This window comes from Propithecus coquereli, unplaced genomic scaffold (genome assembly GCF_000956105.1).
Source record: "Propithecus coquereli isolate 6110/MARCELLA unplaced genomic scaffold, Pcoq_1.0 Scaffold825, whole genome shotgun sequence".
Classification (NCBI taxonomy): Eukaryota; Metazoa; Chordata; class Mammalia; order Primates; family Indriidae; genus Propithecus; species Propithecus coquereli.
This window is the reverse complement of record NW_012154452.1, coordinates 10,698-35,727: the sequence shown is the minus strand read 5'-3', so window position 1 is coordinate 35,727 and position 25,030 is coordinate 10,698. Positions and strand designations below refer to the sequence as shown.

General features: G+C 46.1%; 1 protein-coding gene across 2 annotated transcripts in view; it reads right to left on the bottom strand.

The window, feature by feature from the left end:
• EYA2 (EYA transcriptional coactivator and phosphatase 2) overlaps positions 1–24,213 on the bottom strand; it is a 237,608-nt gene extending 213,395 nt beyond the window's left edge. For both annotated transcript variants that reach the window (XM_012663704.1, XM_012663705.1), the window contains exon 1: positions 23,861–24,213. The gene's annotated coding sequence lies outside the window, so the exon portion shown is untranslated. The remainder of the gene's footprint in view (positions 1–23,860) is intronic.
• Between the last annotated feature and the right edge of the window lie 817 nt (positions 24,214–25,030).

Here is a 25,030-nt window from a genome sequence, read left to right as displayed (position 1 = left end):
AGGACTTCCATAGCTAGAGAGGAGAAGTCAATGCCTGGCTTCAAAGCTTCAAAGGACAGGCTGACTCTCTCACTGGGGGCTAATGCTAGTAACTTGAAGTTGAAGCCAGTGCTCATTTCCTGTTCCAAAAACCCTAGGGCCCTTAGGAGTTACGCTGACTCTACTCTGCCTGTTCTCTGTAAATGGAACAACAAAGCCTGGATGACAGCACATCCATTTACAGCATGGTTTATTGAATATTTTAAGCCCACTCTTAAGACCTACTCTCAGAAAAACTGATTCCTCTCAAAATGTTACTGCTCATTTACAAGACACCTGGCCGCCCAAGAGCTCTGATGGAGACGTACAAGGAGATTAATGTTGTTTTCGTGCCTGCTAACACAACATCCATTCTGCAGCCTACAGATCAAGGAGCAATTTTGACTTTCAAGTCTTATTGTTTAATAAATACGCTATAGCTGCCATAGATAGAGATTGGTGGATCTCGGCCAAGTGAATTGAAAACTTTCTGGAAAGAATTCACTATTCTAGATACTATTGAGAACATTCATGATTAATGGGAGGAGGTCAAAATATCAACATTAGTAGGAGTTCGGAAGAAGTTGATTCTAACCCTCTTGGACGACTTGAGGGGTTCAAGACTTCAGTGCAGATGTGGTGGAAACAGCAGGAGAACTAGAATTAGAAGTGGAGCCTGAAGACATGACTGAATTGCTGCAATCTCATGATAAGACCTGAACAGATGAGGAGTTGCCTCTTATGGATGAGCAGAGAAAGTGGTTTATTGAGATGGAACCTACTCGCAGCGAGGATGCCGTGAACATTGTTGAAATGACAACAAAGGACTTAGACTATTACACTGACTTAGTTGATAAAGCAGGGGCCAGGCTTGAGAAGACTCGCTCCAACTTTGAAAGAAGTCCTCCCGTGGGTAAAATGCCATCAGACAGCATCACGGGCTACAGAGAAATCTGTCATGAAATGAAGAGTCGGTCGATGCAACAAACTTCACGGTTGTCTCGTTTTAGAAGCTGCCACAGCCACTCCGACCTTCAGCTGCCACCTGATCAGTCAGCGCCATCGACATCGAGGCAGGTCCCTCCACCAGCAAAAAGGTGACGACTTGCTGAAGGCTCAGATGATCGTTAGCATTTTTTAGCAATAAAATATTTTTAAATTAAAGTTTGTATTTTTTTTAGATGTAATGCTATGGCACACTTAATGGACTACAGTATAGTATAAATATAACTTTTATATACATTGGGAAACAAAAAAATTTGTATGACTCACTTTATTGTGGTATTGGGTTTATTGTGGTGGCCCGGGACCAAACCCCAAACATCTCTGAGGTATTCCTGTAGATCTATGAAACTCACTGCATCCACTTGATTTTCCTCATTTTGCGATGGGCCAGCTATCGTGGTCCGCCCGGAGTCCCACGTATTGGTGTTTGGCAAAAAGTTCACAGGCTTTGCACAGCCTGAGAGCCGTGAGTTCAAATCTCAGCTTTGCCATATCCTAGTTGCCAAACCTGAAGCAAGTCACTTAGCCCCCCTACGTCTCAGTGATTTCTATCTTGCAGGATGTCTGTGCATTCATTCGCTGATATTTCTTGATCACTGCCTGTGTGTCTGGCACACTGCTAGATGCTGGAAATACAACCTTGAAATGACAGGCACAGCCCCAGTTGAAGAGACAGAATTATGCGAAAGGTTACACAATGAAGTATTTTATGACAAGTTTAAATGAAGAAGTACAAAATGTTAGGAGGGGTTACCGACTTAAGGGTGGGCTGACCACCTGACCATGCCCAAGCACTGTGAGGATTAAACCAAATCAACCATTCATGATTTTGTCACATCTACAAACCGTATTATTGACATACATTTTTCTTGGGTTCATTTTCCTCCTTAAATAAATTGAGGCTCATTCGAAGAAATACTACTAATTTATGTATTTTATAGGAGAGATATAGACACATATATAGATAAATGTACTTTCTGAAGCACGCACTAAAATTAACACATCAGTATTAAAGGAAATGTCCTAAGCTCACTTTGGACAGCAGAGAGGTCATCGTCACACAAACGCCTGGCACACGGCAGGCATTCTAGAAGCGTTAGTCCCCACTCACTGGTCACTTACTCTGGAAGAAAGTGATCATCATGTGTAAAACTTAGTATCCCCAACTCTTCTCTCGACGAGCCTCCCAATATACCCCCAAAAGGAAGGAAAGTCAACCTTAACTCAACCTTAACCAAGCTCAGTGCTGTAGCATTAAAGCAGAGTTAAGACCAACGTGGTATTGCACCCTGGCTTAAGTTTATGGTAAAGCCCAGAAGTGCCAGTCCCAGAGCCAGGGAAAAGCACTTTTGCCCAACTCTACTGGGTGGAAATCCTATAAATCAAGAACCCATCACATATGCACACACACGCACACAAACACACTCATACACCCACACTCACACCCACACACCTAAACACATACTAACACACACGTTCACACACATTGTCTCACATGCTCACAACGTATCTGCTCGTGCACACTCACACACACTCACGCACTCATACACAAACACACTCACACACACACACTTTTTCTTGAGCAGTTAAAGATTATTTCGACTTTTAAAAACTTCTTAATTTGGTTTAATAGAATTTCAGGTTTCAGAGAAGTGGGGCAGATTTAGGTCAATAAGTTTAATTCGGCCTTAAGAAAATAAGTGGAAACTACAGCCCTGGCATGCAGGGTGGCAAACGTCATGCTGGCAGGGAAGGGAAAGGTAACCTCAGAGGCTGAGGGGCTGGCTATTTTTGGCACTGAGGTATTCTGTTTGCATGCTAAATTCATAGAAATCTTTTGCCCTGCCACAAAGAAATAATGCCCTGTACCATTAACTTTTTAGGTAAGGGGTCATTTCAGTTGATTTTTTTGGCTTTTTTGTTTTTGATAGAGACACAAATTCAAGAACTGTTTCACTTTTTTCTGAACGGCACCCTGAGAGAACCAGGAGGGGAAAGGTCTATGATGGCAGCTGCCATTGAGCCCTGGTGTCCAGGGATACAAGAGGGAGGGGTGGAGATTGCGGCAAACTGAAGAGGACACGTTCTGGTTAAAGGGAGTGGCCGTGACTGAGATCCTCAATTGTCACCACGCAGGAATGCAGACCTCATTTGGCAGATCTCCCAATGGTCCCAGAGAAGCCAGAAATCTGAGTTTTTATATGGGATCTCCTGATTTTTAAATGCTGGCAACTCATCAAATCAAAACACTCTCAGGCCAAAGAAAGCACATCTGTGGGGTAGAGGTGGCCGCAGGCTGCCCGTTTGTGAACTCTGATGGAGGAGGAAGAAAACAGGCCTGGAATCAAGAGATCTGGGTATGACCAAGGCTCTGAGACAAACATACAGGGGCGGGGGCTCCTTCTTGGTCTCTCTGAGCCTCAGTTTCCCCATCTGTGTAATGCAAGGGCTGGCCTAGATAATACCCAGCCTCTGCCATCTAGGCCTCTCCCGAAAGCACTAAGGGGAAAGAATGGTGTATCCAGGCCACGAAAGTGGGGCATAATTTGACACCGTTTCAAAAACCGGTAATTCAACGAGAAATGTTTCTCTTCCCCGGCTGAGGTTTTTGGAGGCAGTGGGCGTGTTTTTAAAAAAACACAACACACCAAGTCAGGAATTTCATCAGGAAAAACGTGGCAGCCCGGAATGGGCTCACATCTGGGGATTTGCTTGTTGAGAGTACATGCCGTTCTGCCTCCGACAAACGACAGCTCCGGGCGGGAGACGCCGTGTGGCTGATGTCTCCCCTGTGGGAGCCGGGACAGCAGCAACTGCCCCGGACTGGCCTCCTGGTGAGCGCGGCAGGAACACAGATAGCGGCCTCCAACCTTCAGCACAAGGAAAAAAAAAAAAAAAACGGTGGCTCACGCCTGTAATCCTAGCTCTCTGGGAGGCCGAGGCCGGCGGATTGTTTGAGCTCAGGAGTTCGAAACCAGCCTGAGCAAGAGCGAGACCCTGTCTCTACTAAAAATAGAAAGAAATTAATCGGACAACTAAAAATATATAGAAAAAAAAAAAATTAGCCGGGCATGGTGGTGCATGCCTGTAGTCCCAGCTACTCGGGAGGCTGAGGCAGAAGGATTGCTTAAGCCCAGGAGTTTGAGGTTGCTGTGAGCTAGCCTGACCCCACGGCACTCTAGCCTGGGCAACAGAGTGAGACTCTGTCTAAAAAAAAAAAAAAAAAAAAAAGGCCAAACCACAAAGTTGCCAAGCACGACGCGCTCCACAGCCCCTCGACCTTACCCCAGCTTGGAAGGCAGGCCAGCCTTTGTCTAAAATTGAACCCAACTTCCTAATTCCCTCTCTCAAACAATAATGGTCACGATGCCCTCTGAGTGCAGCGTGTGACCAGGGACCTGGCACAGTGATGAGTGCCTTACTTGAAGGGTTTCACAGAATCTGGGAGGAACTCTTACTGGTCCCACTCCACAGATCGGGAAACTGAGGCTCAGGCAGGTGAAGCCATGAAGTGGCGGGGTCCGGATGTACACCTATGTACACACAAAAATCAAAGCCTTCTATACTACTGACTACTAATTTTTTTTTAAAAGTGCGTGTTCTCCTATGAAATATTAATCTCGATGAGGTTAATCCAACAAATTTGTCATGGGAAGATGCCAGGGATGCGTCCACTGAGCAGAAGCTACACGTGCCTGGAGTTGACTGCTGGACAGCTCTTCATAAACAAGGGAGGGGGTCTCGGTACCTCTTTCCCATTGCCACAAAACGAAGGGGAGGGATGGGACCGGGAGGGCCCAGGAAACATGGTAGGACGGCAGAGTGGTAGAGGGTGGGAGGGCTGGCCCGACCCCTGCAGTCCTGGGCCACCCTGGGCATGCCGTTTAACCTCCTCGAGTCTCGGGCCCATCCACTCTAAAATGGACATAATAAAATAGCTCACCTGTGAGGACAGAAGGAGACAGTCCTGCATTCAAGCACCTGGCTCCTTCCCAACCTGCCCCTCCCACCGCCTCCCCCACCCCAGCAAATGGCAGCTCCCTCCTCCCAGGCGCTCAGCCCAAAAACCCTGGAGTCACCTTGGACTCCTCTCTCTGTATCCCCTCCCCAGAGCCAATCCCTCAGCAAATCCCATCAGCTCTGCCTTCCAAATATAGCTAGAATCCAACAACCTCTCACCCTTCCCACTGCCACCATGCTGGTCTAAGTCCCCATCAATCTCCTAACAGGTTTGCCTGCCCCACCCTCTGCCCCCTGCAGTCTGTTCTCACCGCAGCCAGAGGGATCCTGCTCCCTCTAAGTCAGATCCCGTCCCTTCTCCTCTGGCCAGAGCCCTCCAGCGGCTCCCACTTCACTCAGAGAAGAAGCCAAAAATACGACCCTGGCCTCAAAGGCCCTGCATCATCGGCTCCTGGCTAGTTCTCTGACCACACGTCCTGCCCCTCTCCCCTCACTCAAGTATAGCTACAGTGAACACCTGGCTACTCCCAAACACACCAGGCACAATTCTGCCCAGAGCTTTTGTGTGTGCTGTCCTGCCAGATAGTTTAAGGGAGGCCTTCCCTGCTAGTGGTGTGCTGGCGCCAGCCTGTCCCAGCCCACAAGGAACAACTGTTAAACTTGCGTGAATTTTGTGAGCTGGCTGTTAAACCATTGGTAGCTTGAAATCAGCCATGGTGGGAGTATTTACACCAGGGTAAGTGGCAAAGGCTACATAAATCAGGGCCTTTTATTTCCAGAGGGCCAGTTTCCCCACATGCCACCACAGTGACCACTCTACGTCCCCACTTTAATTTTCTCCATAGCACTTAACACTCTGTCATACTATATATATTAATATTGGCTTATATGCTTTTTTGGGTCTGTCTTCCGCCCACCACAAATGAAAGCTCCATGAGGGCAAGGACTTTGTCAGTTTTGCACACAGCTGCTTGCCAAGTGCCTGGAACAGTGGCTGCCTTGTAGAGGTGTTCAATAAATATGTGCTGAATGGATGAATGGCAGCTATTATAGTTATTATGGGAAACCTTAGCATGGATGGTATTTCACACACTCAACAGGATTTGTAACACTGGTGAAAGGCCAAAAAAAAAAAAAAAAAAAGTCTCACATCATACACAGTACTAGCCAAGGGAAAAATGATATCTCTCCCTGGACATTCATACCCTTGAGTTTCCATAGTAGGGAATGGTTACAAGCTGCAAAGATGCAGTAGGCAACATTTTGAAGCAGTCTTGGAGAAATGCACTCTTTGAGCCACAGCTCACAGAACCACAGGTAGAGGAGACATCAGAGACATCCAGAGGTCATTTGGTCCGTCTGTTCACTCTCCAACAAGCCCTGATCACTGCCCATGATCTACAGAAGACCCTTTTATTTGCACAATTTTTCTAGTAATAATTGTACATACTTATGGGGTACATGTGATATTTTGATCCATGTATACAATGTGTAATGATCAACTCACACATTTATCATTTCTTTGTGTTGGTAAATATTTCAAATCTTCTAGCTACTTTGAAATATACATTATTGTCAACTATAGTCACTTTACTGTGCTGTCAAACAATAGAATTTATTCCTTCTATCTAAATGTATGTTGTACACATTTACCAACCTCTTTTATCCCCAGACCCCTCCCTTCCCAGCCTCTGGTATCATTCTACTTTCTAACTCCGTGAGATCAATCTTTTCGGCTCCCACATATGAACAGGGGCACACGGTATCTGTCTTTCTGTGGATGGATTATTTCACTTCACATAATGACCTCCAGTTCTATCCTTGTTGCTATTTGCAAAAATTTTCGAAGTAGCATCCACCACAGGCTCTTTCTGCTAAAAGTTAAGAAATTCTCCAAAGACTGTTTAAAATGGTTTAACCTCTCATTGAACACTGAATTCCTTCTATAACATCTTAGACAGGCAGTCATAAATGGCCTCGAGGGTTGGCAAGTCCATCTGGGATTAAATGAAAATCAGCCAACTCATAACCTCTCCTGCCAATGCTGAGCCTGCCTGGGCACCACGCAGAGCGAGAACAGCTTTTCTCATTCGCGGTAATGCTTTTTACAAACTGGGGGTGAATGCATGGAGCACAGGATACCGATTCACTTCTGAGTGGCGTATGATCTCCACGTGGACATGTTAAATGCCATCCTGTGGTATACAGGACAGACCTCCACAACAAAGAATTACCCAACCCCAAATGTTAATAGTGCCAAGGTTGACAGACCTCGATGTACCCAAAGACGGATGCTTTTTCCCATTTTTTTAAGACCAACGACCAGCTTGGTTTACACTTCATTTTCATACTTTTGATGGAGACCTGGATAGAGGGAAGATTTCCTTTCTCTCTTAAATCTCTCATACGACAGCCACCAGCACCGTCCCAATGGTAAATGATAACCAACCCTGAGCCTCGGTGTTGGAGAGACTCTAGGGAGAGGTGGGGACTGGGGTGAACTTATTTAGCCATCTAAATGATAGCTGTTTCCCAGCTCCAGTCAATTGAAGTCACGTGGAAACACAGGCACAGTGTTGAAAGATCTTGTGATTTTTTTTTTTAATGGAAGCCAGAAATCTGCATTTTTGTGTGAAATATCCAGATTTTCACGTTGGCTCCATTCTCCTTTTTAAATGCTCTGCAGACCAAACAAAACACATCTTGGTGTCAGTTTGCAACTTCTGTGCATATCAGACGTTATTGCAGTACCCCTAGAAGGAGCAAGAGGAAGTCGAGAGGCGGCAACAATGGAGGCAAAGCTCAGAGGAAGAAAGGCACAGACTGACCATCACACAGGCCCAGGAATGTAGGCATCGCTGGGGTCACCCCCCTTTTTTTTGAGACAGAGTCTCGCTCTGTCACCCGGCTAAAGTGCAGTGGCATCAGCCTAGCTTACAGCAACCTCAAACTCCTGGGCTCAAACGATCCTCCTGCCTCAGCCTCCTGAGCAGCTGGGACTACAGGTGCATGCCACCACATCCGTCTAATTTTTCTGTTTTTAGTAGAGACGGGGTCTCGCTCTTCCTCAGGCTGGTCTTGAACGCCTGACCTCAAGTGATCCTCCCCCCTTGGCCTCCCCACCCTAGAGATACTGACTCATTTCCTACCTTTCTTCAGAAGTCCAGTACATTTCCCATGCTTGGCTGGAGTGTCTCAAATACGAGTGTAAATTTTGTACATGACACTACGAAAAGAGGTGACCTAATCCTGAACACCCTTACATGAAATAAAAGATAGTTCTCCAGGCCTATGGGAAAGAGCGCGTGGAGGGCAGAAGAGTAACATGTCTGAAAACTACCAACCTAAGCAGGATGTTTGAGGACTAAAGGAGAAGATGCACCAAAGAGCACAGCACGCTGCCTGGAAAGAGTGCACGTCTCATAACCAGCGCCGCAGTCCAGGAGGAGAGGGGTGGAGACAGCACAGTTATGGGTGGGTACATTAGAATGCAGCTTTGGGAGCCACAAGGAACCAGGCCACTCCACTTCCGGCAAATGTTACTGGCTCCATTTGGAAATCTACCTTTCTCCCACTCCATCCCGAGTTGCAGGGGGGCACAGTACAGAATCCTCCTGAGCAGGGATTGATTAAGAGACGGGCACCTGACCTATATCTGAGCCCTTGAACCAGCCGTACCTGAAACCAGAGCTCTGTAGAACTTTTCATTTCCCAAGTCAATAATGTTTTTTTTTCTTAAACCAAATTGGAAGTAAGTTTTCTGTAACTTACATCCAGAACAATCTCGACAGCTATGGGGTCCCTTGCCTGCGTTTTGCTTTGGGGTCGAGAAGGTCGATGATAACTTCAGTGTCATCAACCCGGGCATCCCAGGTCTGAAAAAGCTTCGAGAGTTCTGCTTACCGCCCCCCACCCCCTACCCACAGCTAATTACTTGACTTTCCAATCTCCTTGTGTGGAAGCCTTCAAAGCTCCCCATGCCCCCCTTTTGTCTGTAGCCATTGGAAACTGTCACCCCACTCCTTGCAATGCGAACAACATGAGAAGTTCTTTGCCGTTCTAAACAGTGGCTGACACCCATTTAGGAAACCTGCATGTATTTCACCACTCTCAAATCAACCCCAGATGACATAATAATAATCACCACGAAACTAACGAAAACCCGGAGGAGAATGGATTTGGACCATCCTGCCTTTACCCGTGATGAGCGGGGATCAGGAAAATGTCCTGAGAAAGACATAAAAATGAAGCGAACTGATTGCTCCTTGGACGGATTCTCAGCCCCATCCCCATGAGATTTGAGTCCTACTTTTTCCTGGAAACAATTTTTAGCATCTCTTGGCATCCTCTCTGGTCAGGAATTGGTAAAAAAAGAAAAGAGAAGAGAGAGCAAGAGAGGGGCTTAATGCCTTTTCACTGAAATGAGATTCCCAGGGTCTGTGGCGATATTTGGGAGGAGGTCACAAACCGCAAGCCCATAGGTACGATTCTGGTGGTTCCTCGTGGTGATTTAAAAATCAGGACATTTCTCATTAAAAAAAAAAAAAAAAAATCAGGATTTCAGTGTCTTTTGAAAAACCAGAACACCTGGCAACACGGAGCCTGGTCCTGAGTGGCACCGCGTGTTTAATCGCTACCTGCCTGGGCTCTCTCTGTCTGGGTATCTGGGTTTGCAATCACTGATTGCAGATTTAGGTTCTGTGCAATTTTAAAAATCAATTTAAAATTATAATAATTTTGACTCCGGACAGGGCTGAGCGATGCAGAATGGTGGTTGGATTCCGGCCCCTCCATTGTGACCTCATGTCCCCAGCCCACCTTGCTCAGGGGCTCCCAGGCACACTGGCCTCCAGGCCAAGCCCACGCCAGGGCTTTTGAACTTGCTGCTGCTTCTCTCTAAAATGTTCTCCCTCACTCCTCCAGCGCTGTGCTCAGTGAGGCCTCCTTCCCCTGGATACTTTCCATCCTCCTTCTCTTGAGTTTTCCTCCCCTCGAACTTATCACCACTTGACGTTCTGTGCACTTTACATTTTCACTTTTTTATTTTCTGTCTCTCCCGCTTAACTGCAACTCCACGAGGGAGCAGATTTTGGCCATTTTGTTCCTGACTGTGCTCCCATGTGCAGAGTACAGCCTGGTATCCAGCTGGTGCTCAATACCTGTTTTTGAACAAATGAATGAATGAGTAAGCGCAGTTTCCCTATTCGACAGGAAACGGAGGCGGGAGGGGCCGGTAGAGGAAAAAGGCGAAAGGAAGCAAACCCGGAAAGTCTGCTCACCTTGTCACCGAAAACCAGGTAGACGCTTCTCTGGAGAAAAACACGTTTTTTCACAACAGAAAGAAGAGAACAAGAAGTAGATGAAAATCCTGAAATTGGAGTCTACAGCCGACGCCAGAGTTTGCGCCACCGCTCCAGGGTCACGCTCGTTTTTGTGTGTCCTCCCTGCCTCTGACCCTTGCCACACAGGGTCCCTGACTCCTCTTGCAACAGGGCTGGGAGTCCCCGACTCGGCCCCAGCCTGGCCGAGTCCCCGTGGGCCAGCCGGTCCCCCGCGTCTGCGTTTCCTCTCCTGTGCAGACTCTAACCCCGACAGCTCTGACTTCCAGGCTCCTGCCGAGGACTTAGCCTGGTAACTTTTCATGTGGGGACGTGGACAGCCAGTCTCTCTGGCTCGTTCTTAAGTCATCTGGAAAAACCTGAGCTGTTTTCCAGCTTGAACCTCACGTCTCAGGCACTTTTCCTTCTCTTCCTCTCGAAACTATACCCAGCTGCACGTGTGCCCCTTTTTGTCCCTAATAGCCATTGGAAACTATCACCCCACTTGCTGCAATGTGAACAACCTAAGAAGTTCTTTGCCATTCTAAACAGTAGCTGAGATCACAGGGAGATGTGGTTTCTCTACTTAATTTCCCCTCAACGGCAATGAATAGCTTCGAACAATCATTGTGCGTATCAAGTGTTCTCTGATGCAGGTCACATCTGTTAACTTCTGTAATGTAGATTTCACTGTTTTCACTTCATAAATGTGGAAACTGAGGCTGGGAGAGGCTAAGCAAACCTCAGGCTTGTAAGTGATAGACTCTGGATTTGAACATGGAGAAACTGGTCCTTTCTTTTCTTTCTTTTTTTTTTTTTTGAGACAGAGTCTCACTCTGTTGCCCAGGTGAGTGCTGTGGCATCAGCCTAGCTCACAGCAACCTCAAACTCCTGTGCTCAAGCAATCCTCCTGCCTCAGCCTCCTGAGTAGCTGGGACTACAGGCACATGCCACCATGCCCGGTTAATTTTTTCTATTTTTAGTAGAAACGAGATCTCACTGTTGCTTAGGCTGGTCTCAAACTCCTGGGCTCAAGTGATCCTCCTGCCTCGGCCTCCCAGAGTGCTAGGATTACAAGCGTGAACCATCTCGCCCAGCAAAGACTGGCCCTTAACTCTTGCATTATGCTGCATCCAAAGCTAATAGAATATATAAATATACCCTTGTAAAAAACTGAAAAATTATAACGAAGACTGAATGTCCCTTTTAGTTCCTTCTCATGCCTGTCCTTAATTAATTCATTGTGCGGTTATGTGAGGGTTAAAGAGAAAGTAAATTTAATTCTCTCTATGGTGGTTAAAGAGGCAGGGTAGTGTAGGAGTTATGAAGACAAACTCTGCAAACACACTCTTGCATGCAAAGCTTGATTTTACCCCTTACCTAGCTGTGTGACTTTGAACAAGCCACTTAACCTCTCTGTGCCTTACTTTCCTCATCTAAAATGGGAATAGTAATAGCACTTCCTTCATAGAATTGTTATGAGGAATAAATGAGTTAATGCCTATATCATTTAGAGCAGATCCTAGCATAATAGATTTAGCACTCAGAGAGTACTTTTACCAACATTGTATTTATCCAAAGTTTAGCCATTCTTTTTTTTTTTTTTTTTTTAAGACAAGGTCTCACTCAGTTGCCCAGGCTGCAGTGGCACCATTATAGTTCACTGCAGCCTCAAATTCCTGCACTCAAGCAATCTTCCTGTCACAGCCTCCTGAGTAGCTAGGACTCTAGTCATGTGCCAACATACCTTGCTAATTAAAAAAAAAATTTTTTTTTTAGAGATGGGGTCTTGCTATGTTGCCCAGGCTGGTCTCAAACTCCTGGCCTCAAGCAGTCCTCCCACCTCAGCCTTCTAAAGTGTGGGTAGGATTATAGGTATGAGCCACCACACCGGCCCCAAGCCATTCTTCTTTCGTAGATATGAGACACAAACTAAACGTGCCCAGACACTACTGTACCCTAAGATACCTTTACCAACATCCATAAGATTCCTCATTTGTTTCATTTTATTCCCCTAAAAACAGAGCACAGAATTGCAATTCTAGTTAGTAAAAGGTTCTGTTATTTGGGGGAATTTGTTGTAAGCAGCTTTCAGTGATGAGTTTAGAAGTAAAATATTTCATTTTAAATGAACACTTAAAACTGGAACTTTACACCATCAGATTTGTGTTTCTGAAATTTTGCCCATGAATTCTGCCATAGCTCTATGCCATTTTTGCTATTAATTATTTGATGGACTTGATTTTTTTTTGCACACCTCACTTTGGGAGTTTATTGAGAGACTGCAAAAATATTTTTAAAACCCTAATTACTTTTTAGATACCAGTGGACTTGATTTTTAAACTATTTTTGTCTTAAGCAATAAAAACTTGTGAAATCATTTGTTTGAAATGCTTGTTTTATCTTTTCCAAATGCATAATAAAATAAAGACAGAACTCTAAAGAAAAAAATGTTCATGCGTGTTTCAAGTTAACATGGAAAGGGTACACAACCCATTAAAAAGAAGACTGCCCTTCAGAGACTAATAGATTCCTCCAGAATGTCTAAAATCCCAAGACTGTACCTACCTGGAGAACAATAAAGAATATTCCCAGAGGCAAGTAACTTTCATTTTCACTCCTTTCTGTGAATACCTCTGGAGAGTGGGTCTAATTCCATAATACCGTAAGAATGCCACCAGCATTTTATTTAAGTTGTGTAACAAATCTAATTTAGAAAGCGCCTGCTCCATGAACTGGTGAGGAGATTGGGGCTCAGAGGGCTCGTGCGATCTGCCCAAAGACACACAGCAGGTTGGTGCCGGAGTGGAGAGTCCATCCCATGCCTCCCCCAATAGCTGCCCGACATCTGACAACTCTGCCCGGTGGCCCCACGTCATAGCAAGGGCCCGGCCCCATCCGAGGAGGAAGTCACTTGGCATCCTGGTGGGCAAGAAGAGGCAGGATTTCACCTAGAGAAGGATTTCCCAACCCTCTTCTGTTACTTATTCCATCTGCTGTTCAAGAAAAAACCCACTGGTTCTCAATGGGAAGGGGGTAAAAGGCCACAAAAACTAAAGCTCATTGGGGATGGAGGATGCTATTGAAACATAAGAACAAACCATAAATGACCGGTCGGTCAGGGGAGCCTCTCGAGTCCACTGCAATTGTGTGCTTGTTCCAGGAGGGCTGTGGGTCATACGGTAGAAGGGGCCATGCTTTGGGTCAGACGGACCTGGAGTGGAGTGCCACTAGACAGCCACTTGACCTGTCCAAGCCTCAGTTTCCCTGTTTGTTAAATGGACACACCTATATCATGGCAGTTTTTTTTTTTTTTTTGCCAGAGAGGATTAAATGAGCTTTGTGAAAATGTCTGGCACATAGCTCCTGTGAAAGATTTTAAAATCTTCTTCCCTTCTCAACTCTCTTCCCTGAATATTCAGATTATTTTGGTTTATAAGTCTCAGAGGCATAGCTGTATATTTTAATTCTTCAAAGTCCTGGAAGTCTGGGGAAGTTTCATTCCTTAGATAATAGTAGAAGGTTAAGACACCCATAGTGATAGTTACATACTCTCACCACGACCCTATGAAGTAGGTATATTGTCTCTGTTTTGTGGACAGGAAAACAGAGGCAGAGGTAGGATTTGAACCCACGGAGTTGGGCTCCGGAGTCTGGACTCTCAGTGATATACTCCACCATCTTTAAAATCCGGGGAAGAATACGATTTAGACGAGGTCAGCTCCATATGGTGTATCAGATGTGGATTGTTTTGAGTGGGCACCATTCAAAGCTGGGGTTAGGAGGGGCCATGCATCTTTGGCAGGATCAGGCAGCAGAAGAAAAATGAGAAATCTTTTGTTTTTCTTTTTCAATTCATTAAGCCTTGTTGAGGGGAGCAAGAACCTCATTTTTTTCCTCCCATGACTTCCCCTTTATTTTAATGGGGAAACGTGCATTTCAAAGACTGCTCAATAGCAGCGTTGAAGTCTCAAGTTCAATCACAATGTCCCCATTGTGGCTCGGGGACTCCCTGGCCTTTAAGCTTGGGTTATAAAAATTTGGTCTCAGCCCAAAGTCTGGCTTTAATAGAATATTTTAATTTTGTTTAATGAATACTATTTTAAATCTGTTTGGCAGTTTTAAAATGTGTTCTTTTATTTTCGAATTAACATTTACTAATGTTCGGTGCTTTCTTGGGGGTGGGGGCACAGCAAGGAGTAGGGGTGATAATAATACAAGCTACCATTTATTGAGTGCTTACTATGTGCCAAACACCCTGCTATGCACTTTATGTGTGCCACCTCTTTTAAACCTCCCAGCCACCCCATGAACAGCAACTGTTGTCTCTGCTGTCTGGGGAGCTGAGAGGGTCAGACCCCTGCCAGAGATGGCATCCTTAGTGAGTGGTGGACTGACTAAGGCAGGGCCTACGCTATTCACCGCTACCCTACATTCTCTTGATACTTACAAGGACTCAATTGACACATAGCGTAAAGATACGTCATTGGCCCAGTATGTAATTTCCCATCTCAATAGCTAGTGTATTAAGCATTCCATGTAGGCAGGCACTATTGCAAAGCTAAGTATGTATTGCCTAATCATTGCCTAATCTGCTATTATCTAAGGAATACATACTTAATAAATACACGTATTTAAATTTTCACAATGGCCCTATGAAACTGTTCTTTTGTTGTTATTATTACTATTGTTATTATCATCACTTCCATTTTATAGATGGAGAAACTGAGACCCAAAGAGTCTAAGTTATTTGCCGCGGGTCATGTAGCTTTTAATTAATAATAGTAATAATCACAGCAACAGCCGACACTGACATCATTTATGCTATTTGCCAGGCACAGTTCTAAACATTTTATATTTATTAACTCAATCTCTGCCATAACCCTCTGAAGAAGATGCACAATTATCCGCCCTGTTTTACAGATAAAGAAACTGAGGCACCAAAAAGTCTGGCAACGTACCCAAGTTCAATACAGTAGCTGGAGAATACCGGGCAGGATTTCAACCCACGCGGCCTGGCTCCGGGGCTCGTGCTCTCAATCTCGAGGCTGTAGGTCAGCCCCAGGCTTAAGTCCAGGAAGTCTGGTTCTCCGCATTCCTGCCCATCCCGCACTGCTTTTTGAGGGAAGCAGAGAACTGTCCGTCTGCAAGGGCCGGGCACTGGTATGCCCCGGAAGGGCCAGTGAGACCTTAGGTGCTGAAGTCAGGGCACTGCTCTTACTGCCTGAGGCGTGGCTTCCCTGGGTGAGGGTCTTCTAAGAGGTGGGCCTTTTTCTCTATCCTGCTGCTTGAACACTGGAAAGTTCAAGAAGCCATATCGACACCTCTGTACCCTCATTGTGCCCTCAGGGAAGACGAGGCCATGGGATACTGGTGATCCTTCTATTGGAGACCCTGGATTCAGTACTTTTCCCCTCTGGATCTCTGGTAGTTAGCACAGAACACAGCTCAATAAGTATTGTCAAATAAACAGAGAATGAAGGCATTTGTAATTTCCCCCATCACTGTGCAATGTATCAGGCACGTAGGAGGCACTTGATAAATAAGAAGTCATTGCAATGGTATACAAAATGGCCCAAGAGCATGTTCTTTCTTGTCAACAAAGGTTGTCTTGTCATATTGCAATAGCTTGGGGTCAGCAAACGTTTTCTGTGGAGGGCTGGATAGTAAATATTTTAGGCTCTGCAGGCCGTATGGTCTCTGTCGTAACTAAGTGTTCGACGCTGCCCCTCTAGGGCAAAAGCAGCCACAGGCGGAGGCTCAGGCGGCTAACTGCAGTGACACAGCATCATTTCAGCAGGTTCCAACGCTAAACACTCACTGATTTCTTGAAGGACCAGCTGATGACTTTTGCTTCTTCGACCTGACTTTCATACCTAATCCTTGGTTAATATCCATAAGGCAACACAAGTGGGGAATGACCTAAAATCTAGCTTTCCAGGGCAGAAAGGTGGTTCTTATCACACTCGGGGGTGGGGTGGGAGGAGGGTGCAGGCTGGATACCCCAGTGATTAGGAATCAAAAATGGGTTTAATCCTGGCTTTGACACAAGCCATGTGACCTTGGACAATTTACTTCATCACCCTGAAACTCAATTTCCACATCTGTAAAATAGGAATAATAACAGCACATTTCACCTACCGATATTTGGAGACCAAATACATAAAGTATTTCCACAGTCCAGTGCCTGGCACATAGTAAGTGTTCAATGAATATGGGCAACTTCCACATAAGTCTTGCAACTCTGTGTTTTCTCAAAAACAAACAAACAAAAAAAACCCAAAACGAATTCACTAAAAAGAAACACAAAGAAATGACAGGAAGGCTGCAGGAAAAGACAAAATTTTCAAAATCAGTTTCCTAAAGGTACTCCGGGGGTACCAATGTATCAGAAAATTCTCCACTCTAGATCAAACCACTAGCAATCCCCTCAATCTCTCTGTGTCTCCCCGCAACAAAAAGCCTGATTTCGCGCACTTTTATCACTTTGTCTTTCTTGTGGGTGCCTGAGCAACGCTGAGACATTCCGAGCGTTGCAGACATTTGCTGAGTTTAAGACATTCTTTCTCCCCTCCTACTCCGCTTCCCTCCACACCCCAACCATTAACTCCTGCGGGGGTATGTTCCATTTAGCAAGCGGAGAGCACCGGAGAGCTCAGGCCCATCACAGGCCGGAGGTGAATAATCCTCTGGGCTCCATTCTTTTTCACGGCTGGTTGGGGCCAGAACTCTGTTGACAACACAGGCACAAGTCACAACTTGTTAGACCCCATGACACCATCCAAGCAGCGCGTCCAGGCTTCCCTCTAGTGTTCCAGGCACACAAAAGGCTGGAGGTGCGTGATCCTTTCCCCAGGCCCCTTCCCGGCCACCTTCTCAACCAGAAAGAGCACCCGGACCTTTGCTGGAGTGATAAGCATTTTTAGAACACCCTGAACCAGAAGTCCTGATATGTGCAAATAACACGCACCCGCAAAAGAAAACAACCGCTTTGCGCTGACACCCTTTCTGTCTCTCTGAAGAGGTTTCTCCCTACTTGAAATTTCCAGTAGCACTTGGGTTGGTAGCAAACTCAGGACACAGCGGACACTCTCTCTGTCTCCCTGTATTTCAGAAAGCTGCCAATCCAGGAATGTTTAAAGGTCTGTATATATACCTTGCATCTTAAATACTAAAAAACACAGTAGGAATAAAAAATTATTTTGGAAACTATTAATACCTTAACCACAATGTGACAATAGGAAGGGAATGGGGGGGCAGGTGAAGAAACTGACCAGAAGGAACCCAAAACATTTTTGACCTCTGACTTCTGCATATCCAAACACCTGGTAGGTAGGTAACATCTGCTTTCGAGTGAGCGGTAGCCCTAGCCCCTGCCTGCTTTTTCTCTGGAACAATGAGAGGTTGTGATCTGAAGGAGACCGGAATTCCTGCCTTCCTATCTGCCTTTACCACAAGAACGTCTTCAATAGTCCCCAGAATCCAAATCAAATGGAGATCTTTCAACCGTGGGCTCAGAAACCTGCTTTCTGTGTCCACTTCAACCAAACACGTCTAACAGGCAGGAATGCAGAGTTGGCCAAGGTAACAAGAACTAGTGGTTTTCGCCCTGTTTTGGTGACCTTCACGGGGCTCTTTATGCACTTCAAGCTCATGACCTAATACATGTTGGTTTGGCTTCTCTTCTCATAATAGCAGCCTGTAAAAAGCTTTTGAGAATTCCCCGTGTTTTCTCATTTTGGGTCAAGAAAATAAAATCGATATCTAAGTAACCTTAAAAAAACTGGCCTGTACAATCTAAAAATGTGGAATGTTTCCACTAGAACTACGGATATCTCTAAAAGCCTCAGAGATCATCAAAATTAAGACCAACATTTGCCATTTTGAAGGTGAGATATTTGGTAACAGAGTATGTGAGAATTAGCTAAGAGGGGCTTTTTGACATAAGTCAAACAATGACATTTAAAACTCACGTTAAAGCAATTACCGTGTGGAATTTTTCAGTGTTTTTCCCATTTCTTAAACAGAAGTGTATATGTTTTCAACATAGTTTCTTGCTGTAATTTTCTTTCTTGGCAAACCCACATCTTGCCATGAAACCCAAAGTATGCGCACTGCAGAAACAATAATGGTTGAAACAGACCCGGCATGATTTTTCTCTGGCATGATTTTTCTTTACAAAATTAAAATGTCTTTTGGCTAATACACTGTATATTTCAGTTATGAAAGACCATTTTGGGGAGATGAATAGAAAAGAAAAGAGAACTGACAGATTCAGCTGATGCGAGACAAAAAGCAAGTTGCTATATTCATACAGTAGTCCGACCCTCCTGTTCCTCATTCTTTGGGGAAAAATATGTTGATTTTATCATTTTTCCTGTAGTTACATTCACAGAGAGTTGACAATTCTCTGAATGACTGCAAGTTGATATGTGCGTATCTGTTACATCTGGGGACGCGGACTTTTAAAAAAATGGAACTTTACTAGATACTCGAAAGGAAAACAGAGGGAGGAAAAGTCCAGTGCCATTGAAATCACACATGTTACTGACACAACACTATTGATACTAAATGACAAAATAGGTTCTAATCTCTAGGAAATACTTTGTTCCTTTTTAAAAGATGTTTAAATTGGCGTTATCGCACGTCTAAGTTCCTGTTTTAAATTTCTGCATATATCTGAAAGCAGAGGCAGACTTTTCAAAAAAGCATGAGCAGGCACATCTGTGCTCTAACTGCTATCGTCAGAAGGTGATGACAGCACTGACGAAGCCCCTGGATCCTGCCAGGTTTTGTCCCGAAGCTGAGTCTGTCGGCCCCCACTGACCCGCAGACCGCCCGTCCCAGATTCAAGCAACCGACGGCCCCCTTAACGTTCAAAGTGGCAAAGATAAATCATTCCAGTTACCTGACTCTTGGGACCACCTGTTCCAAATTATTCTTTGCTCTCCAAATGTTTATAATCTAACCCCCAAACAACACCCACCCATAGCGATCCAGCACCTTCCGGTAAACTTGACTTGGGCTGTGCCTACCGTAATGTTTTAGGGCCTTTCCACTGCCGGTAAATTTATTGACTCTTTTTAGGAACTGAAATGGCGTGGCGTTAGTATCGAAGGAATAAATCAAATTATCCCCTGTAAATAAACAGTCATTTTCCTTTATAGACCCATACCCACCCTGCTAAGTATCGTGGCCTACAAGGGTTCATAGTTGTGTTTTCTAAATGCCGAATATGATTTTTCTTCCGTTTAAAATAAGAACGGCAAAAAATATCAGGGCTGGTTCAGAAAGTACTTGTGTTCTGTGCATTTAAGACCGTCCAGATTCAGTGTCTCCCTCCAAGGGGAACGACAGCAAAAATGTTCTGAGCCAGGGTTTTCGCAGCCCATGAGTAAGACACATTCTGCAGAGAACCGAAGGCCTAGATTTCATCTTCACGCACTCTGCGGCCGTGCATTGGTCCTTTGACTTGTGACTCAGTTTCCTTGTTAACAAAGTTGGGATGATATTAATAATAATAATACTCAAAGGGTCGTGGTAAGAATCCACCCTAAAGCTACATGTGAAGGGTGGACTTCAGGCCTAGCATACAAGTACTCAATAACCAGCAGGTATTTTCATCGTTATTATTAAATAGAAGCATATAATTTGCAAGTGACAGAAATTACAAAGGGATCCACCACGATGTAAGTGAGAAAAAAGAAAAAGGCAGTAAAAATACATTTACGAGCTTTCGGCTTCCTTTGCACCTTTCCCCTAAACACACCTGGCAGGTACTTTCCTGCCTCCAAACTGATTTGAAATCGCACACTATGAAGAACATGCTCCTGGCCCTCTAATTCATTTACAGAGAGGCCAGTAGCCTCAGTCATTGTTACCGAGAGTCACTTCAAGCATTTGCCACCTGACAGAGGGGGTTTACCCTCCTCAGATTAGAAGAGGGTGTCAGTCAAACACCATGAGGCCAGTTAAGCTCTTCAAACAGTGAAAATGAAGCATTGTCTCCAGTGACTTCTCCACTAATTGTTCTCCTACCAGAATCTTCTTTTTGTTTTGTATGTTTGGGACTGTTTGTACTGCCACAAATGACAAGGGGGAAAAGTGGGACATTCAGGAAGCTGCTATAATGTTGGGGGGGGGGGTGGAGATCAGGGAAGAGGGTTGGGAGTGAGAGAGGAATTGTGTGTGTGTGTGTGTGTGTGTGTGTGTGTGTGTGCGTATGTGTGTGTTTTCTGTCAACAGGCTGTGTTTTCTCAACTCTGGGATTAATTCTCAGTAAAGAGATTCCTTTTCAGCAAAGTCCACCAATTCCTTTATTCAGAGCAGTTAGCTAGAAAAAATGTTTCCTTCCACCAACAAAACCCAGTCTTGGCAACAGCCAGAAATTTCGGCCTTTGGAGGTAACTACATAGCCCTTCCCCTCCACAAACCCCACATACAAGGAGAACCACATACTTAGGCAAATTCCCCCTTTATCCAACGTCTTTGGGGGAGCAGGTTCCCTTCTCCCCAAGGAATTTATATCAGGCCAGAGAGCCTTGCTTTTTATCTTGTGCCCAGGTGGGAAGCAGGTAAGTTTTTATCCCGCCACGCGACACAAATTCCTCTCCCTCAGCTTTTTCGCACAAACACACGACACACACACCTCAGACCTGCAGACACTAACACTTAGGCGTTTACTTCTCCCCCAAACATCTTTTGTGTGAAGGAGGCCTGCCCAGTAAACAAAACCCTACCCCACTCGCAACTTGCACGCATCCCCGCAGAGAGGATGATGCGCGTGGATATGGAGGAACAGGCATGGGTCTCAGGGAGAGAGCTCCGCTCCCTGCAGTCTCTCCTGACAGCCACAGGAAGCCTCTCTCTGCCCAGAAAGGTGTCTGTCAGGAGCTGCTGGGAACCTCACTTATTCACCATAACGGCCTGCGATTTTATTATACAAGGAGTTTATTGCTGGCCTAATTAGTTTCAAACTGGGCATTCCAGCCGAGGACACCTAAAAAACATCTGGTGGAAGGAGCGCGAATGAGTCCTCACTCTGAGCTGGTTACGGTTGGATTTCTGCATAACTCTGGTCTTGAGCGCCTGACACAAGTTATCTTTGGAAAAGTAACTGAAAAAATAAGGAAACGATTTCTTCTTTGCGGGAACAGAGTCATCTTGTCATGGGGGATCCAAAAACGTCTTAAAGTGGACGTGCTTGGACTGTGTATACTTTTTCACAAACGGCCCGGGTCTCGATAGTTTGCTCAACCTAATTCAAGATGTACTTAGCTATACCACAGAGCCTTTTTGCTGAGGGCTCTTCTGTTCTCCCAACAGCAGCTAGCATTTTATCAATTTATCCGTCTGGAACAAGGCTTGCAATCTCTTACATGCAATTTAAAGCAGAAGTAATACCGCAGATTTGAAACAGCGTGTCTTGGGTGTTTTTGCCAAATGGTAATCCTATAACAAGTCAACAAATCATATCTCTTTATGATGTGTTTAATACAACGCATAAGGCATGAAAAGAAGATTCTAAGACTTAAGTGATTAAAACATCTGCCTTTTAAAAAATCCCAAAGTATTGGCATGCACATCTTTTTATTTTATTTATTTCCTTTAGTTTCTTTGATATTAGGAAAGTGATTTACATGTTTATAGAGCATTCTTATACACATAGCCACTGCACTAGGTGAGCTATTTCAAGACAGAGGAAAATGCCAATTCTTTTAAGATAAAATAGTGAAAAATATTGTGAAGCTAAAGTTACAAGAGAAGAAATGGGACATATAAACTGCTGTAAAATAAAAAGATCAGGTTCTTTCAGACTTAACCACTTTGGTCTTTTCACGATCACAAAATTTGGAGTTTCTTCCAAAGGCAAGGCGATCTTTGAACACAAACAACAATCTATAGCTTAGTCAAAAGCAAGATTCAAACCATGATCACTTGTTATATGAATTATTTAGTAACGTACCCCAACCTGAGGGTGTCTAAATGCAAGAAAATATAAAGCGTGAGGGGTTTAAGTGAGAAAAGTAGAAAAAAATGAACATTTCTTGAGTAAGACTGAAAGATTCTTCCACAAAAATTATTTTGAAAAGGAGTGTCTCCCTCTCTCCCTCCCTCTCTCTCTTTTGCATACATTCTCTCTCTAAATACATACTTTTTTTCCCCAAACAGCACGGTCTTAATGTGTATGTTAGGCGGTAACCAATGGGCCATAGCTTGGTAATGTGGCTACTAGCTCAGTACCCCATATTCTGGTCATAGAAAATTTCACTCAAGCAAGAAAGGGCTCATGAATTAATAGATTCAGTTTGAAATACAACAATTGTCCGCTGGCTATAATTTCCTCTGGAAGGGATCTCCCTAACTCAAACATAATTCAGCGCTCAAATTCTTACATGATGTTTGTAAATCATTCCCCTCCACCTTTGGTAACAGCTCCAGGCCGATGTCCACTTCTTCAACTGCGCCTTGTAATTAAAAGTTACCTCTAACCAAGAGTGATTTATATATCTCAACGTTAAAAAAAAAAGTACTTAAAGATTACAAAGCATTTCAGGGAAATGGGGAAGAAAAGAAAACGGTATCCATAAAAATGTAGCATGAGTCTTGCTTTTTAAAAAGAATTCAGGACGCAGCAGAACGCTGTCAACTCTCAGCCGCCGCTTCAGGGAAGCAGGAACCACGCAGCACAAGGCGCTTCCAGTTCGACATCGGAGAAAAGTGCCCTGAGCATTTTGCGATAGGAATCTTTTCCCCGCTCACGCTTTCCTAATATTCCTTGAGGTTACAAACTATTTATTTGGGGGGCAGGAAATACATTTAAGGAGCTAGGGCCGGCATGGCTGCTTAACCTCCAGACTGCGTGTCTAAAAACAATTCCATTTCCCACTTTCTCCCATCACAACAGAACCCTCGTCTCTTTCTAAACACCCTTGTGATGCAAAGTTTTCTAAGTCTCAACTCCAGCTTCAGCAGGCGCCAGGGCTGCCGGCTCCCCTACAAAGCCTGAGCGCTGGACCAGCGCGGGCCGAGCGCAAACGGGCTTTTCAAAGGAAGTGCAGCTAGAAGGAAAAGGCTCGGCGGGCCGTTCCGGTCCCATCCCGCGTGTTCCAGCGGCTGCTCCGCTCCTCCGTTACCCCATAAACACTGCCCGAGGGGGTCAGTTTGTCCGATTAGGGTAGCACCCCTGATCTCCAGCCTCCGGGGCCATAAGTCGAACCAAATGCCGAGGACCCAGCCGCGTCTACACCGCCCGCGCGCCATGCACTTGTCCCGCGCGCGGGAGCGTAAACTTCAGGGTCCTTGTCCCCCAAGCGCAAGGGGAAACTGAGGCCCGGAGCCCGGGAGCGACTTTCCCGAGAGGGGCTCTGCCTGCTGTCCCGGCTGCCCTTATGCCTGAGTGGCCCTGGGAGGCCCGTGCGCCCCCGAGCGCCCAGACAGCTGCGGAGGCCCGGGTGGGCGAGAGCCGGAGAGAGGCGCAAGGCGAGGGGGTCCCCGTGAACGCCCGCGCGGCGAATCCCGGCGGGCGGCCTGGGGTGGGCGCCGCGGGCGGTACTCACCGCGCGCAGTGGAGAGGGCGCCCCGGCGCGGTGCGGGCGGGCGGGCGGGCGCGGGTCCGACGCGGCCGGGCTGACTGCGGCGGGCACGCTGCTGTCTCCGCCGCTGCCGCTGCCTCCGCCTCCTGGGCTGCCGCGGCCGCTGCCTGCGCGGGGAGGACCGGCCCCTTCCCCTCCCTTGGCCGGGCCCTCCCTCTGCCCCCGCCCGGGTCCCCGCGCCGCTGCGTGGGCGCGTGGGGGCGCCGAGGCGCGGCGCTGGGCTCCGCGGGCGCACACACCGGCGGCTGGACGCGGGGCGCCGGGCTCGGGCCCTGCAGCTGCCGCCGCGCTGCTCCCTGCGCCTGCAGCCCGGCCGAGCGCGCTCGCTGTCGCGGGTCCTGGAGGAGGCCAGGGCCCAGCCTCCTCCCCACCCACCGACACCCCACACCTCCGCCCTCCCTGGGGCAGCACATCCTCCCTGCAATCGGGGCAAGGCCCCTGAGAACTGCTTGGAAGGGGCCTCGACAGGGACACTAACATTCATTCACTCGCCCACCTATTCATTCATTCAACATACATGAGCATCCGCTGTGCCAGGTACGGCTCCTGGGAGATTCAACTAGAACACGACAGACTAGTTTTCCGCCCTCCCGGAACTTGCACTCACATGGAGAGACAGACTATAAACAACCAAACAAAGGAGCAAGACTATTGCAGAAAGTTATAATTACTATGGAGAAGAAGAGAAGATCTGCTGTTGGTGGAGGAGGGCGGTGGTAATCTTAGCTAGAGCAGCCAGGGAAGACCTCTCCGAGGAGGTGACATCTGAATCAGGAGGAAGTGCCATCGGTGATGACATCTAGGAGGGGAGCTCAGGAACCTCTCCCCGAGTTTCACCCATTTTACAGCTAAGGAAACAGAGGTCCCAAGAGCTTAACCGGCTTAGGAAAAATCAGCAGTATAACCCCCCCTCCATCCACATGCCCAAATTAAGGCACTCCACTTACTCCATCCTCTCATGGCCACCCCACTTTTAATCTCCAGGACAACAAACTGTGATAAATGGAGTCTCTGCAGCCTTGCTCTGCCACTCGCCCACTCTCTAATGTTTATCAGTTCCATGTGGCACATCCGGGATGCTTCAAGCCCAAAACAATGTCAATTTGACAAGCACAATAAAAGACAGGGCACTCA